Source organism: Sturnira hondurensis, unplaced genomic scaffold, assembly GCF_014824575.4.
Source record: "Sturnira hondurensis isolate 20B ecotype Veracruz unplaced genomic scaffold, ASM1482457v3 Scaffold0022215, whole genome shotgun sequence".
NCBI classification, from domain to species: Eukaryota; Metazoa; Chordata; class Mammalia; order Chiroptera; family Phyllostomidae; genus Sturnira; species Sturnira hondurensis.
In genome coordinates this window covers 10287974-10295469 of record NW_028094846.1, presented here as the reverse complement: position 1 = coordinate 10295469, position 7496 = coordinate 10287974, and the positions used below count along the sequence as shown (strand labels likewise).

The window sequence follows — 7496 nt, the reverse complement described above, 5'->3', positions numbered from 1 at the left end:
CAGATTGCCGCTGTCCTGCAATACCCTCACGCCCTGGCACCGCGCCACTGGCGCCACCCGGGGCTTGGAAATAGCTGCACCGTTCCCATGGTGACAAGGCAGCTCCAACCCCCGCCCACCCGCTGAGCTGGCCGGTCTGTGGCCCCCTACCTGAGCGCCCTCCCCTGTTACCCTGGCAACTGTGGCCGCGGCTGCGGGAGGCAACTCGCAGCACCGCCTGGCCCCGCCCCCGCCCCACCAGCTCTCCAGCAGGGCGCGAACCTCCGGGCCGCAGGCGCCGGGGGAGCCAGCGCAGGAAGCCACCCTCCCCTCTGCGGGTCCGGCCCGGAAAGGCGGGAGCAGGGAGGAAGCCGCCCCGCTGCGGATGCTGTAGGAGCACCCGTGCTGGTCTCCTGGTCTCCTCGAGCCTCCCCTGGCACCATCCAACCTCCCTGCCCCTCGAAATCTTCTCCGGATCACCCACCCTTCCTCCTGGGATGGGAGGAGACCTTGGCAGAGGCCAGATGAAAGAGGGACCCGGAAAATCCCTCTACAACTCGAGGGCGAGGGACCGGAGAAACCAGAAAGTATGGGCCAAGGGAGCACTGGGCTGGAGGGGAGATCGCCCTGGAAAGCCAGGGTCACACCTACCGGGAGCCGGCCTCCACAACTGTACTCCACCCCATGAAAAAAGTCCCTAATGCTCCATGCTGGAATTACGCCACCCCAAGAGGAAGATTTCCACAGTGGATGACCCCCCCTTCCAACCTGTGAGCATCTTGTTTGTTGGTGTGCTTGAAGAGAGAATATGCAGATCCCCAAAAGTGTCCCCAGCATTCAGGTTGATCAGGTCAGAACTGAGACATCCTGACTGACCACATGCGGGGGTGGGGGACTGAGGCAGAACAAAGAGGGTGCCATTTATGTGGTCCCTCTTCAGGAACATAGTCTGCCCCTGCCTCACTTGAAATGTGAGCCCCTGGCACATAGAAGGTTCAGAGCTAAATGGATGGCTGATGAGTGGATGTGATTAAAAGCAGGTAATGTCTCCCTGGCTGGTGTAGCTCAGTGGAATGAGCGCGGGCTGCGAACCAAAGGGTCACCAGTTTGATTCCTGGTCAGGGCACATGCCTGGTTGCAGGCCTGGTCTTCAGTGGGGGCCACATGAGAGGCAACCACACATTGATGTTTATCTCTCTCTCTTTCTCCCTCCCTTCCCCTCTCTCTAGAAATAAATAAATAAAATATTTTTTTTAAAAAAGCAGGTAGTGTCTCCCCCAGTCACTCGCCCCAGGTGGGCAGACATCCCAAGGAAATACACTCAGAGTATTCAGGGTCGCTTGGAGTTTGGTCCCAAATCAAATGAACATAATAAAGTAATTAATACCTTGCATTAATAGAGTCCTTTCCTTTAAGAATTTCACCTCATTTCATATATATTTTCTACTTTAAACTCCATAAAATACCAGAGCAAGAAAAGGATTCATATGGGGCAAATACAACAAGAGTGCCAGCTCTCTACCGTCATAGGGGAGGAGCAGAAAGAGTTTGCCTTGGCTAGCTTTTAGAGCTCTGTGTTTTCTTGGAAGTGGTATAGTGCGGTTACCTTGGCATGGAAGAAAGCATTTGGGGGTATTCAGTCAGAGGACTTGGCCCAGGACCTGCTGAGCCATTTAGACCTAAGTTGCCTCATCTATGAAGTGGTGGCTGCAAAAGATGAGAGAAGTTAACGTGTGCTGAGTTCTTCATAAGCATAGGGTATGCCTCACACATGCTTTCATTATGGGGTCATCTATAAATAGGTATACAAGTCACGATCCGTACACTGTAGCTGCCAAATGCCTTCCCAAGCCTGCCAGCTACTTCTCCAGAGACCCTGGTAAGATACAGACAAACTCCACCAGCCTCCACTGAATGCGAGAAGAAATTCCATCAAAGAGAAATTCGGTGGTGGTTGTTTTCTGGGGCCACCCCTGTGTCCTTGACTCAGGCTGGCAGGAAAACACCAATCTGTAAAGGACATTTCCTTTTTACTGCTCAGCCTAAAAGACAGCCTCAACTACTGCACGCTCCGAGTGTAGAGACCCAAACTCAAGCCCAGAAGAACAGCCCAGAAGGACAAACAGGCAAGGAGTCCTCAAAGAATAAATGTTCACAAAGGACCATAAAGAGAATCTGTTGCCTAGAGAGCGAAATGAGAGGGTGCTGGGACTCAGAAGGTACCAGGCCTGCCCGTTGTGGGCATGGGGGCAGGACTAAAGAGTTCTGTGTGCTGTTGAATCTCATTTCATATTATTACGATGGCCTAAATTGTGTGCCCCCCCCACTCCCCAATTTACCTGTTGGAGCCCTGACTCCCAATGTGACTGTATCTGGAAATAGGGTCTTTAGGAGGTAAATACAGTTAAGTCATAAGGTCTGTGACCTTAGAAGAGAAAAAGAGAGATCTCCTCCTTACCACCACCATGTGAGGCTACAGTGAGAAGGCAGCCGACTGCCACCCAGGAAGCCAGCGCACACTAGAATCCAGCCATGCTGGCCCACTGACCTCAGACTTCCACCCTCCAAAACTGCGAGAACGTACCTTTCTGTTGTTTGAGGCACCCAGTCTCTGGCTATGGCAGCCCGAACACACTAAGACAAATGTCTTTGCTTGGAGCTCCTTACAAACCTGTACCTGGCATTTTTGTTCAGCACTTCCACGGTTGTTTCATTTTTAATTTGTAACTGTGAGTTGGAATTGGCAGAATTTATTTTAAAACTCAGGACAATGGAGTCCCTCCCTGAAAGTCACACTGATGACCGTGAGTGGCCAAACCGAGACTCAAGTCTCCCCAGACGGCATCTCACCACCAAATGCTAAGTACTTGCCGCGTTGCTAGGTTCTGATCTAGATGATGGGGACAGAAAAATGCATGCGATTTAGAGGTGGGAAGAGCACATTCTGGTCAGGAAAAGAAACATATGTACAAGTAATTTCAGCAAGACATGTCTGCAAGGAGTAATTGGCCCAGCAGGTGTGTGAGGAAGGCGGTCCGGGTACAGGAATCCTGAGAAAACGTGGCTTTGCGGCGAGTCACAAGTACCGCTGAGAGCAGGGCACAGTGGAGGAAAACAAAGGGCAGAGATGCCCTGGTGTCATTGGAGATACCGCTCCTCTTCCTTCTGTTCAAGGACCCTGACTGCCTCCTCAGGGCCCTGGCCAAAAACCAGGGCTGAACTTGAACAGAGATCAAGGCCAAGAGTCCTGAAGGACCTAATGTCCCTAAGGAGAAGCAACAGGAGAAGCAACAGTAAACTCTGTAATTAGATTCATCTTGATATTCTGTAGTAAATTATCTTTGTTTGATCTGGGGAGGGGTCTCCTAAGGGTTAGTTATTGCTGCCCTAACCATTTGTAAATAGCAACAACGTGCTTTAATTAGGAGAAGTTTGCATACCTATAGCTTTACTAGGAAGGTGTCAATGTTTTCACAGACTCTCAGGTCCCCAGAGCCTCCCTTATAGTCTCACTTATACTAATACTTGACCATCTGTCCAATGGGAATGCAGAATGCAGATGAGGCCCTCCTTAATGTCTATCTGTTCCCCTTGGCAGTGGCGGTCCAAGTTCCTACCAGTTACAGTCACACACGGGGATTCACTTATCTTCCATTGTTTTCTTTATGAGGACAAGTTGCATACTTGTGTTTATCGCATCTTTAATGCACTCTGACTTCCAGGAGTTTGTTTATTACAAGCAGCACTCAAATGCCTTCCTCGGGGGAGGGACTGTGGCTCGGGGAAGAAGTGAACACAGTAGGGCTATTTGCGCGTGCAGTCTTTCCTGCAGAAATCCACTCCAGAGGCCTGCGTCCCCACCCCTCCTCCACCAAAGGGTACTCATTCTAAGCACCAGGCCAGCAGCCAATTTAAGGGCTGTTCTGGGATTTCCACATCTCTGTCTGGGAGGAACGAAGACTATCACCTCTACCTCACTGGAGACCTCATTAGAACTTGAACTCTGGTCTTTGTTTCTTCCCAGCGGGTTCAATACAGTGGAGAAGGTGAGGGGAAAGGGGGGGGTCAGTAAGCCCACAACTCCCAGAGCAGCAGGAGTCCAACAGCCTCTGAGAACTGGAAGTGAGTAAACAGGCAATTACCTACAAGTCAGCCCTGTAACCAGAGAAGTGGCTTAAATGATTAGATTCTACTCACCGCCTCAGAGGTGGCTGCCATCCCTCCAGCCCCCCTCCCACCCAGCTTCTCAAGGCTAATTTCCCCACCCTCTGCCTATTTTCCAAGTGCGGTTCCACCCTCAGAGGCAACAGGGTCCCAGGGCTGAGAGACAGACAGCTCTGTGCTTTGCGTTGACAGTCTTCCTGGCTTGGCCATTGTCGTCATCAGCCTCTCTGTTTCTATTGTGAGAAGGAACAAGAATCAGATGGTGTTGCTACCCCCTCCTTACTAAATACCCCTATGGCCTTCGAATCCTTTTTGGGGAAGACAATTTAGGAAGGGAGAGGTGACTCGGAATTTGCTTCTCAGAAACTGGAGTGGGCACCCAGCTGGGTGGCAGGAAGTGTGGGGTTGGAGTGAGTGCAAGAAACCTCACATTCCTTTCTCTGCTTTGGCCCTAAGCTCCCTCTTGCCTAAGGCTTCTAGCCAGTCCCCATTCTTTTCACTTTCTATCCCTCAGCTGATAGCAGTGCAGATCCTGGCCCAGAAAGGCATCTAAATAGATAAGATTAAAGTCCAGCACTGAACTTCAAAGAGTTTACAACGCAGTGGGGAAGGGAGAGGTAAGGAAGTTCAGGAAACTAGAACACTTGTACATAGATAAGAATACAAGGCAATAATATACAATAGGTCCCCGAGGAGAAGTAGCCCCAGTAATTTCTCGTCTGGATGACTGAACAGCCCTCTAACTGGCCCCTGCCTCACTCTGCCTCCAGCCTCTCCTCTCCACACTACAGCCAGTGATGGACTACATGCAAATCTGACTGGGTCCCACTCTGCTTAAAAGCCTTCCTCCACTACCCCATACCTTTCAAAATGAACAAACCCTCCAGTGTGGCATGCCTGGCCTTTTGTAGTCTGACCCCCCCTAGTCCCCAGGGGCATGTCCACACCCATGTTCCAACCAAAGTGAAGCATCGGTGATATTCAGATACTGCCAGCTCTCTGGCCTCGGGGCCTTTGCACATGCAGCTCTAGCTGCCTGCAGTGCTTTTCCCCTTGCGGTTTACCTTTGGGGACTCAGCACAGAAATAACGTCCTCTTCCCAGGAACCCTACCCTGACATTCTGTCTGGGTTAGGCACCCGTCATCGATACTCCATTATCACCTTAGTATTAGGCCTGAATTGTAATGAGTTTTCCATCTCTCTTCTCCCCTAGGCACCCAGTTCCTCACCCATCTTTGTACTCCTGTTCCTGGCACAGGGTGGATGATAACTAATGGATGAATGAAAGGCTGAGTGGCAGGCAGAGGAGTTGTTAGTTCCTAGAGGATCTGGGGAGGAAGTAGAGGCTTTTGAATCAGACATGGATTACATCACCAAAAGGATATTGTAAGACACACAATCTAGGCCAAGGTGGGCCTAGGAGAAAGGGAGGACTGGGAGAAAGGGGAGAATGGACTAAAGTAATACGGGCTCGAGGTGAAGAATAAAGAAGGTGACAGCGGGAACTGGGAAGGAGGAGTGGAAATGAGCTTCGCTGCGGAGGGAGGCGATGCTGTAAGCTTTAGCAAGTGTTTGGATGTGTTGGCCTGGTGGGGAGCTGGGGGGAGAGGTGGGGTCTGCAGCTCTGTCGCCTGAGAAGGAGCTTGAGTAGAGGGAGCAGACAGTCAGGAGAAGGCACTGCCTGCAGGCAGTGGTGAGGAAAAGGCTGCGAGGGAATCCGGGAGAGGAGACGCACTGGTTTCAGATTAGCTAATTAGGACAGGGAGCGAGCAGACTGGAGGAATTTTGAGCTCTGGGTTGAATTTTGAGTCTGGGTGGTCTAGGCATGCAAAGACTAACAAGCTAGGGCCTCCTTGTCTTATTCTTCCAGAAAATGGTGATGAGGGTCCAGTAATGATGGTGCTTCGTAAACCTCTTACGGCTTTTGCACAACATGCTCCCGCTGCCGACCAGACCCACTGATTCTTTTGCATTCCCCAGCGGACTTGGCTGGGGGCGGACGCCGTGTCTCCATCTGGACCGGGCTATGTTTTATCAAATACACTGCGGTTCTCGGTCCCCTCACTATTTTCCTTTTCTCACATTTTTCCTGTTTTCCGACTCTGAGTTTATTTTAGTCTCGTGTTTCTCTTGAAGTCATCACAGACATCTGTCTCCCTCGCCTCCCCCGTCCAGCCACCCCTCTTCCTTCTCCGACTCCTACTCGTCTCCTCAGCCTCTCCGCGGTTGCCTTACGAGACCCAAGACTGCTCGGTTCCCTCCTCTCCTCTCAGTATCCAGCGCCGTTGCTGGACATGCCTCGACCTGTTCTGGGCCTTGGACTAATCCTCCAAAACACTGAAAATGACAGATGAGGTCAGACTTGCTTGGGAGGAAAAGAAGAGAAAATTTCTTACCCAGGAAACCACGCTTATTCCTAACTGGCTTTCTAAATGAGAACGGGCTATGAGCGTGTGTGTTTTCTGCTGAAAGGAGCCCCGAACCCTGCTTTCCTCACGGCACAAATCTGCGTTCCAATGCATATCAAACTCCTAAGGTGCTCAGAGAATGAAGCATCAGAAATACACGTGTTTAGATTAGGAGCTGGCGGCCCGGCTTTGGGGAGTGTCCTCTACCCTCCAGGACCTCTCCTGGTTTGTTACCTTGCCAACTGCTGTGCCGGAGTTGAACCCAGAGAGTCTTCCCGGGCTGGGCCTGAGGAGCAGAGGGCCGGCTGCTGATACTAACAAGGTCCCTGGGGTGATTTATTAGTGTCTCCAGTCTCCTTTGCTTGACAGGGGAGGAAAAGAAAGTGTTGATTCCTTCTGATAAGAGAGCCACGCTTAGCAGTTTATATATTTGGCCCCATTCACCGCACTAGGGCTGTTTCTGCAGCCACTGCTTCTTAAAATAGTTGCAGGCCCTTTGAATGGACCCAACCCCGCCCTCTCTGCCCATCATCCTCGCCCTCCTTTGCCTTTTAGGCCACACGTCTTGGGGAGGGGGGTCACAGCCAGAGCCTCCACATCCTTTCCTCCACTCCCTGTATATAACTGGGTCTGCTCTGGCATCCGCTACCAGAACCTCTCCCCAAATTCATCAATGACAATCGTTAGTTCCATGCCACTTCCTTTGTTCTCCTTTTCCTTGACTTTTCTGTCGCCCCTCTCTCCGGGCTCTACTCTCGCCTCTCCACAAGAGGTGAGACAGCACCCTCTTCCCATTTCACTGGGTTCTTAGTTTCTGTCCTTCTCTCTCTCCTGGAGAGTTTATGCTCTCAGCTTTAAGGGCCATGTCTAAGGTGACCACGTCCCCCTAAAGAGCAGCATTTGAAAGGCCCAGAGATCTACAGGGGTATCTTATGGCTGGAGGC

The 7496-nt window shown here is 51.3% G+C and overlaps 1 long non-coding RNA gene across 1 annotated transcript; it reads left to right on the top strand.

Annotated features, from left to right (window-relative positions):
• Positions 1-337: 337 nt before the first annotated feature.
• On the top strand, positions 338-1370 carry LOC118979165 (uncharacterized). The gene is made up of 2 exons (XR_005064853.1): positions 338-1019; positions 1245-1370. It is a non-coding gene; the product is annotated as an uncharacterized LOC118979165 (long non-coding RNA).
• The last annotated feature ends 6126 nt before the right edge of the window (positions 1371-7496 follow it).